We start from the raw sequence: 7,128 nt of genomic DNA, 5'->3' as shown, positions 1-7,128 counted from the left end.
TGACTAATAGAAGTATAATTATCTGCAGTCGGATTGGAAACATTCGTAGTATCTGTAACAGCATCCACATTATCTGAATCATGACTATTGTTAATATCCTCAGAAGAGGGCTGGCCACCACAAGGAGCCAAGTCTTTAATTGAAACGGTACTTTCTTTCCCATCTTGGAATCGAATATGAGCATATTGGGAATTTGCCTCCAACAGCTCCACCTCCTCCACTAAAGGATCATATTTTGACAATCTAACATGGCGTCGAAGCAGCACAGGTCCCTGCATAGTAAGCCATGAAGGTACCGAATATCCCGTAGTAGATCTCCGCGGATAGTTAAAGAGCCTTTCATGGGGGGTCACATTAGTAGCCGTTGAAAGCAATGATCTAATGGAATGCAGGGCATCAGGCAGTACCATTTCCCACTGTGTATTCTTAAGGTTCCGGGATGTCAAAGCCAACATAACTGCCTTCCAGATCACCCCATTGTATCGTTCGCACTGTCCATTACCCTGGGGATTATACGGGGTAGTTCTGCTAGTAGAAATTCCCCAACTCTGAAGGTATTCCTTCAACTGGGAAGACATAAAAGAACTTCCCTGATCCGAATGGATATACGCAGGCATCCCAAAGATGACAAAAAGTTGAGTCAGACATTTGATAACTGTAGCAGCTGATACATTGCGCAAGGAAAAGCAAAAGGGAACCTTAAAAACTCATCCACAACAGTAAATATATATCGGTTTTGAGTAGTTGAAGGAAGAGGCCCCTTGAAATCAACGCTCAAACGTTCAAAAGGAGAAGTAGCCTTTATAAGATGAGCTCATTGAGGCTTAAAGAAATTCGGTTTATACTGAGCACAGATAGAACATGATGAAGTCATCCGCTTGACGTCTTCAACTGAAAAGGGCAAATTCTTACTGCGTACGAAGTGTATCATCCTCGTAACCCCAGGATGGCATAAGGCATTGTGAAGATTAATAAGCGTATCTCCGTGAATCACAGAACAATAAGCCCTCGACAGCGCATCAGCAGCAACATTATCCTTCCCCGGACGATAAACTATATCAAAATGGTAACATGCCAACTCAATCCTCCACCTCATTATTTTATCATTCTTAATCTTTCCAAAATGTTTGACATCAAACATAAAGGACACAGACTTTTGATCAGTTACCAACGTAAAATGTCGCCCCGATAAATAATGCCTCCATTTACGCAGTGCTTCTACTATTGCATACGCCTCTTTCTCTATTGAGGAATGCCTTTTTTCGCTATTGTTCAAGGTACGTGAGAAAAAGGCCACAGGTCTTCCATTTTGGTTCAGAGTAGCCCCAATTGCAAAATCAGAAGCATCCGTCTCAATCACAAAAGGAACCTGCTCATCAATAGAATGCACAACTGCTCCAAGGATATCCTTTTTAAAATTATCAAAACACGTCCTGGCCTCCCATGATAGAGGATATGTCGTAACCCGAATAAGAGGCCGGATCTTCTGTGAAAAATTTGCAATCCAATTAGAATAGTAAGAAAACAGTCCAACAACTCGTTGCAAAGCCTTAGAATTAGTAGGACAAGGTAAATCAATCAATGGTCGCAGACGTTCTGGGTCTGGTTTAATCTTGTTTCCCGAGATAATGTACCCCAGTAGATTTACCTCAGTGGTCGAAAAGGTACACTTCTCTTTATTGAAAGTTAAACCAACTTTTTCCGCAGCTTGAAGGAATCTTTCTAAATTAGAATCATGCTCCACCCTTGATTTGCCACACACCGTGATGTCATCTAAGTATGAAAAGGTGTCAGAGAGAGAGTTATCACTTATAAAAGCATCCATTGCCCGTTGAAAACAAGCAACACCATTCGTAACACCAAATGGTATTCGGCAAAACTGATACAGCTTTCGACCAGCCTCAAAGGCCGTATATGGTTGATCCTTCTTAACAATAGGAATCTGATGATAAGCACTCTTTAGGTCAATGTGCTAAAAACCTTATACTGAGATACTTTATTGATAAGCTCATCAATCTTAGGCAAAGGGTACGCATCTAATTGAGTATACCTATTAATAGTTTGGGAATAGTCTATCACCATTCGTTTCTTATGTCTCTCGTTAGTCGTGACAACTACCTGTGCCCGCCAAGGCGAACAACTAGGTTCAATAATTCCTTCCAATAAGAGACGTTGAACTTCAGAATTAATAAATTCTCTATCCTGACTGCTATACCTTCTTGACTTGGTAGCAATTGGCTTACAATCCGGCATCAAATTGGAAAAAAAGTGATAATGGAGAAATGGATAAAGAGGTTAATCCATAAATAGATAAAGGTGGCTTAGTCCCGCCAAATGAAAGACTGAGAGACTCGTGTAACTGAAGCACATCATGACCAATCAAAATATCCGCACAGAGATTAGGCAAAACAGATAGGCGTATATCAGTATACGTATTACCTAGAAGAATCAATTTCACAAGGCAACAACCAGCTACTTGTGAAGTGAGAGTCGTCTGAGCCATACACACCTGATAGGAAACAGGCGAAATTGTCAAATGTTTCTCCTTTACAAACTGAAGACTTATAAAACTCTCGGTACTGCCCGTATCTATAAGGGCCTTCACTTCCAACCCATTAACTTGGGCCGTAACTATAGCTTTGTTTAGGCCATGAGCAAATGCAGCAGAAATTGATGCAATAAACGCCTTATCTAAAGGCTCAATAGTCACAGAGGAGGTAATTGAACCTAATGATTTACACACACGTGCGTAATGACCTCTCTTGCCGCATTTACTACACACAGCCTCCCGAGCAGGACACTTCAGACGAGGGTGCCGGACGTTCCCACAAAAATAACACTTCTGAATCCTAGAGGCAACAGCCGCTGAAGTAGAAACTGTTTCAGAATCTAGTAAACCACTCCTATTAAGTCCACATAATTCCTTTTCATCCGGAACTGCCGAAACCACAGTCACAGGCCGATTAAAAAGAGCATAAGAATCTGAACTTCTCTGAGCCACATCCAATGTAGAAGCTTGCTCAAAAGCACTCTTAAGATCCAAAGTCTTATTTTCTAACAACCGCTGACGAATTGATCTAGACAGTAATCCATTAATAAAAGCATCCCGTACCGATTCTTCCTTATATTCTTCAGCCGTCATGGCCTTATAATTACAGTTAACACTAAGGCACCGAAGTGCTTGTAAATAAGTATCCAAAGATTCTCCCACCTGCTGCCTACGGGCAGATAGAAGGTGACGTGCAAATACCTCATTCTTTGGTTTAACAAAAATCTTTTCCAATGTAGAAATAGCCACTTCGTAAGTTTTACAGTCCAAAATGTACTTATACACATCCGGAGCAATGTCGTTGATCAGCATATTCAGCTTATTTAGAGACTCTTGATCCAACACGCCCAAAAAGTTTTTAAATGTACAATACCAATGTTTCCATTTATCATCCACTCCTGCAGAATTGGGGTCAGCATTGAATCGTTCTGGTTGAAGAGATCGCTCCATTCTGACATAAAGTTAATAAATTGAAATAAAGAATAGATTTGCCTTTCTAATCTAGGCTTTATTAACTTAAAAATCCTGTAGCACATCTTCAACACCCAGTCCCAACTAAAGGCTGGAAAGAACTGAATTTAAGATGGCCACCACAAATCACATGACATCAACTACCAATGAGATTACAGCATATATCCCAAGGCAGGAAACAAACAACCAATCACAATACTTCTTACTAAACATAAAGAATAATCACCACACCCCCTCTCTCCCTCTGCCCCCCCCTCTCCCTCTGCCCCCCCTCCCTCTCTCTTCGCCGCCCTCCCTCTCGTTCTCTGTCCCACTCTCTCTGGCCCTCTCTCTTTCTGCCCATTTCCCTCTCTCGCTGCCCCCTCTCTCTCTTTCCCACTCTCTCTCTCTCTTTGCCCCACTGTCTCTCTCTGCCCCTCTCTGTGGGAATGGGGGTAGGGTCTGGGATTAGGGGTAGGGCTGTGCCTGCGATCGGGACTTGGCCAGGGGGTGGGGCAATGGGTGGGGGCTGGTCCTGGGGACACAGCTGTGACTGGGGGCACGGCTGTGACTGGGGGCGGGGCTGTGACTGTGGACTGGGGGCGGGGCTGTCACTGTGTACTGGAGGCGGGGCTGCATCTGAGGCTGGTACTGGGGCTGATACTGGGGACGGGTCAGGGACTGGGGGCTGTGAGCGGGGCTGGGACTGCCCTTTTAATCTCCACACACTATTGATGATTCCCCCCTCACCACTTCTTTCACTGAAGGAGGCTCTAAATTCACAATATTAACATCTAAAGAGCCCCGCGTTAACACTGAAATAACCACAAATTGTACTACCAAAAGAAACTTCGAGATGATTCATTACACTGACAATTTCTCTTTCTTCCTTCTCCAGCAGGGCAACAAGTGCACCGAGATGAGTCTCATCCTTGCCCTCATTGCAATGTTGCTTTTGCCACTGCAGATTTTCTTCAGAAACACATCAGAAGACATCCAGAATCCAGTAGACAAATTTCAGCAGGACAATCTCCTCCTGCCAGCATAAAGTATCTTGCACAACGCAAAAATGGGCAGGGATCGTTCACACAAACTGTCCACAGGAGAGAATGTATAAAATCAGGAGATTTTCACCTAGACCAGTGGATCCACACAGGAGAGAGGCCGCATAAATGTAGTGAATGTGGAAAGAGTTTCACACGGGCAGGGCACCTCCATAATCACCAGCGGATCCACACAGGAGAGAGGCCATATAAATGTAGTGAATGTGGAAAGAGTTTCACACAGGCAGGGCACCTCCATGGACACCAGCGGATCCACACAGGAGAGAGGCCATATAAATGTACTGAATGTGGAAAGAGTTTCACACGGGCAGGGCACCTCCATGGACACCAGCGGATCCACACAGGAGAGAGGCCGCATAAATGTGCTGAATGTGGAGAGAGTTTCACAGATTCAGGGACCCTCCATAGACACCAGCGGATCCACACAGGAGAGAGGCCATATAAATGTGCTGAATGTGGAAAGAGTTTCACAGATTCAGGGGCCCTCAAGAGACACCAGCGGATCCACACAGGAGAGAGGCCGCATAAATGTGCTGAATGTGGAGAGAGTTTCACAGATTCAGGGGACCTCCATAGACACCAGCGGATCCACACAGGAGAGAGGCCGTATAAATGTGCTGAATGTGGAAAGAGTTTCACACAGGCAGGGAGCCTCCACAAACACCAGCGGATCCACACAGGAGAGAGGCCGTATAAATGTGCTGAATGTGGAGAGAGTTTTGCTTACATCTATCAGTTGAAAGCTCACACGTGCTTTGAAACCTGCCGTCATTGTGGGGATTTCTTCAAGGATTCAACAGCTTTCAAAGTTCACCTGAGAAAATGTTCTTAAACATAATGAAGAGAACGGTAACCAATTTATAATTTGACTAAGTTTAAATATTTCTTTCTATTTGAATGGCCTTCAATAACCACTAGTTATCTCAAAGATTACTCATATTTATACTTCTTACCTTTCACTCTTTATGATAATATTTGTGTGTGGATTAAGATGGAATATAAGGGTAAATTCCACAATTCCTCACTCCCAGTGAGGGTTGGAGATTTGGGGCTCTGTTGCTGTAGCCTAATGTCTGACCCTCTCGTTCTGAAATTGTATCTTCTGACTGGGATTTCAAAATGTTCCCTCTGATATAAACTGCAGCATCTGCTGAATGTGTTTAATCTCCGTGAGTCTTTGTCCCGCCGAGCTGTCACAGCCCCTTTATTCTGATGGTGAGAGATCGCTGGGATCGATGCTGTCTTTATGCAGTCTGGTTACATCTGCGTTGGTAAAGGTGCCGATCACAAAATATACTGGGCTAAAAATTCGCTGGAGGCGCCAAAGCAGCGCAAAGTTCGCCTGGGCGCTGGATTTTGCACTGCGATCGGAGCAGCAGCGATCGCCTCAAATTCAGCTTGAGTGCCCCAAGAGGGACACGGGGCGAGGCTCGAGGCGCTCCGCGTCCCTCTTAGGGCGCTGAAACTGAATATCGCAGCGCAACGTGCCGCAGCGCCACACACTGCGGCACGGCATGCTGCGGTACTGCAGGCCTTCCTCCCATTGTTAAGGGGGAGGGGCCTGCAGCAGCGCGAACCCCGAGCGCGAGTGCCGGCAAAAGAGCCCGGCACCGTGGAGAAGTGCCGGGCTCTCGGGAAACAGCCGGCAATGCTGCGGGGGGGGGGGGGGATCTGGAGGCCGGGGACGGAGGTGCTGGCAGGCGGCCGCCGAAAAAACCGGCCGCCCCGCACCTCCACCTTAACTTGCGCCTCTGCCGGCGCAGCAAGGCCCCGTGAACCGGGCGCGGGTAGCGAACGGCGCTACAGCAGCGTTCGCTACCAAATATCGCAATCGGGGCGCGATAGGGGTGCTGCGCACACCGATGACGTCATCGGTGGCGGCGCAGCGCAACAGGCTAACGCCACCATTAGCGCCCCCGCTGAATATTGCGGGAGGCGCAGCCAGTGGCGCTACAGCCACTGACTGCCTCTTTAGGCGTTAACAGGTGGCGCTACTCACCCAATTTCTCCCCCACTGTGTTAATAATATAGCGACAGAAAAATTGTTTCTGAACAGATATTCTGTAAAATGCTGTTACTGTAGTTTTCAAAGTTTAAGAAAGTGTCGACAAGAGTTTAAGCAGAAGCTGAATTTGAAAATTGAAAAGTTGGTTGAAACGTGTAATTTATTTGACTCAGGCTCGACAGGCCGAAATGTGCTTTAATTTGTATTATTCTGTATTGTATTTAAAATATTTACATGCAAACTGATTGATGTGTGTCTACATTGTCCAAGTAAAATCTATGTTGGTGTACAGAGTTATTCAAACATTATTAAACAAGCAAATTGTGATCTGATTAATTATCACTGAGCAGTTTATTTAATGCTGTGCACAAATTGGCTGCTGCGTTTCCCACATTACAACAGTGACTCCACTTCCAAAAGTACTTCATTGGCTGTAAAGCGCTTTGAGACGTCCGGTGGACGTGTAAGGCGCTATATAAATGCAAGTCTTTCTTTTTATTCTGAAAATGACTGAATTGCCTCTGATCCGAGGGGAGTCAGGCGGAACGTTTGTTGGTGGG

At 45.4% G+C, this 7,128-nt stretch overlaps 1 pseudogene; it reads left to right on the top strand.

Moving 5' to 3' along the window:
* The window catches only part of LOC147109835 (uncharacterized), a 67,611-nt pseudogene extending 60,711 nt beyond the window's left edge, over window positions 1–6,900 (top strand).
* Window positions 6,901–7,128: the final 228 nt, after the last annotated feature.

Source organism: Somniosus microcephalus, chromosome 12, assembly GCF_052327205.1.
Source record: "Somniosus microcephalus isolate GS21.2 chromosome 12, FLI_Smic_1.0, whole genome shotgun sequence".
NCBI classification, from domain to species: domain Eukaryota; kingdom Metazoa; phylum Chordata; class Chondrichthyes; order Squaliformes; family Somniosidae; genus Somniosus; species Somniosus microcephalus.
Note: the sequence above shows the minus strand (reverse complement) of the source record. Positions and strands in the feature narration are given on the sequence as shown.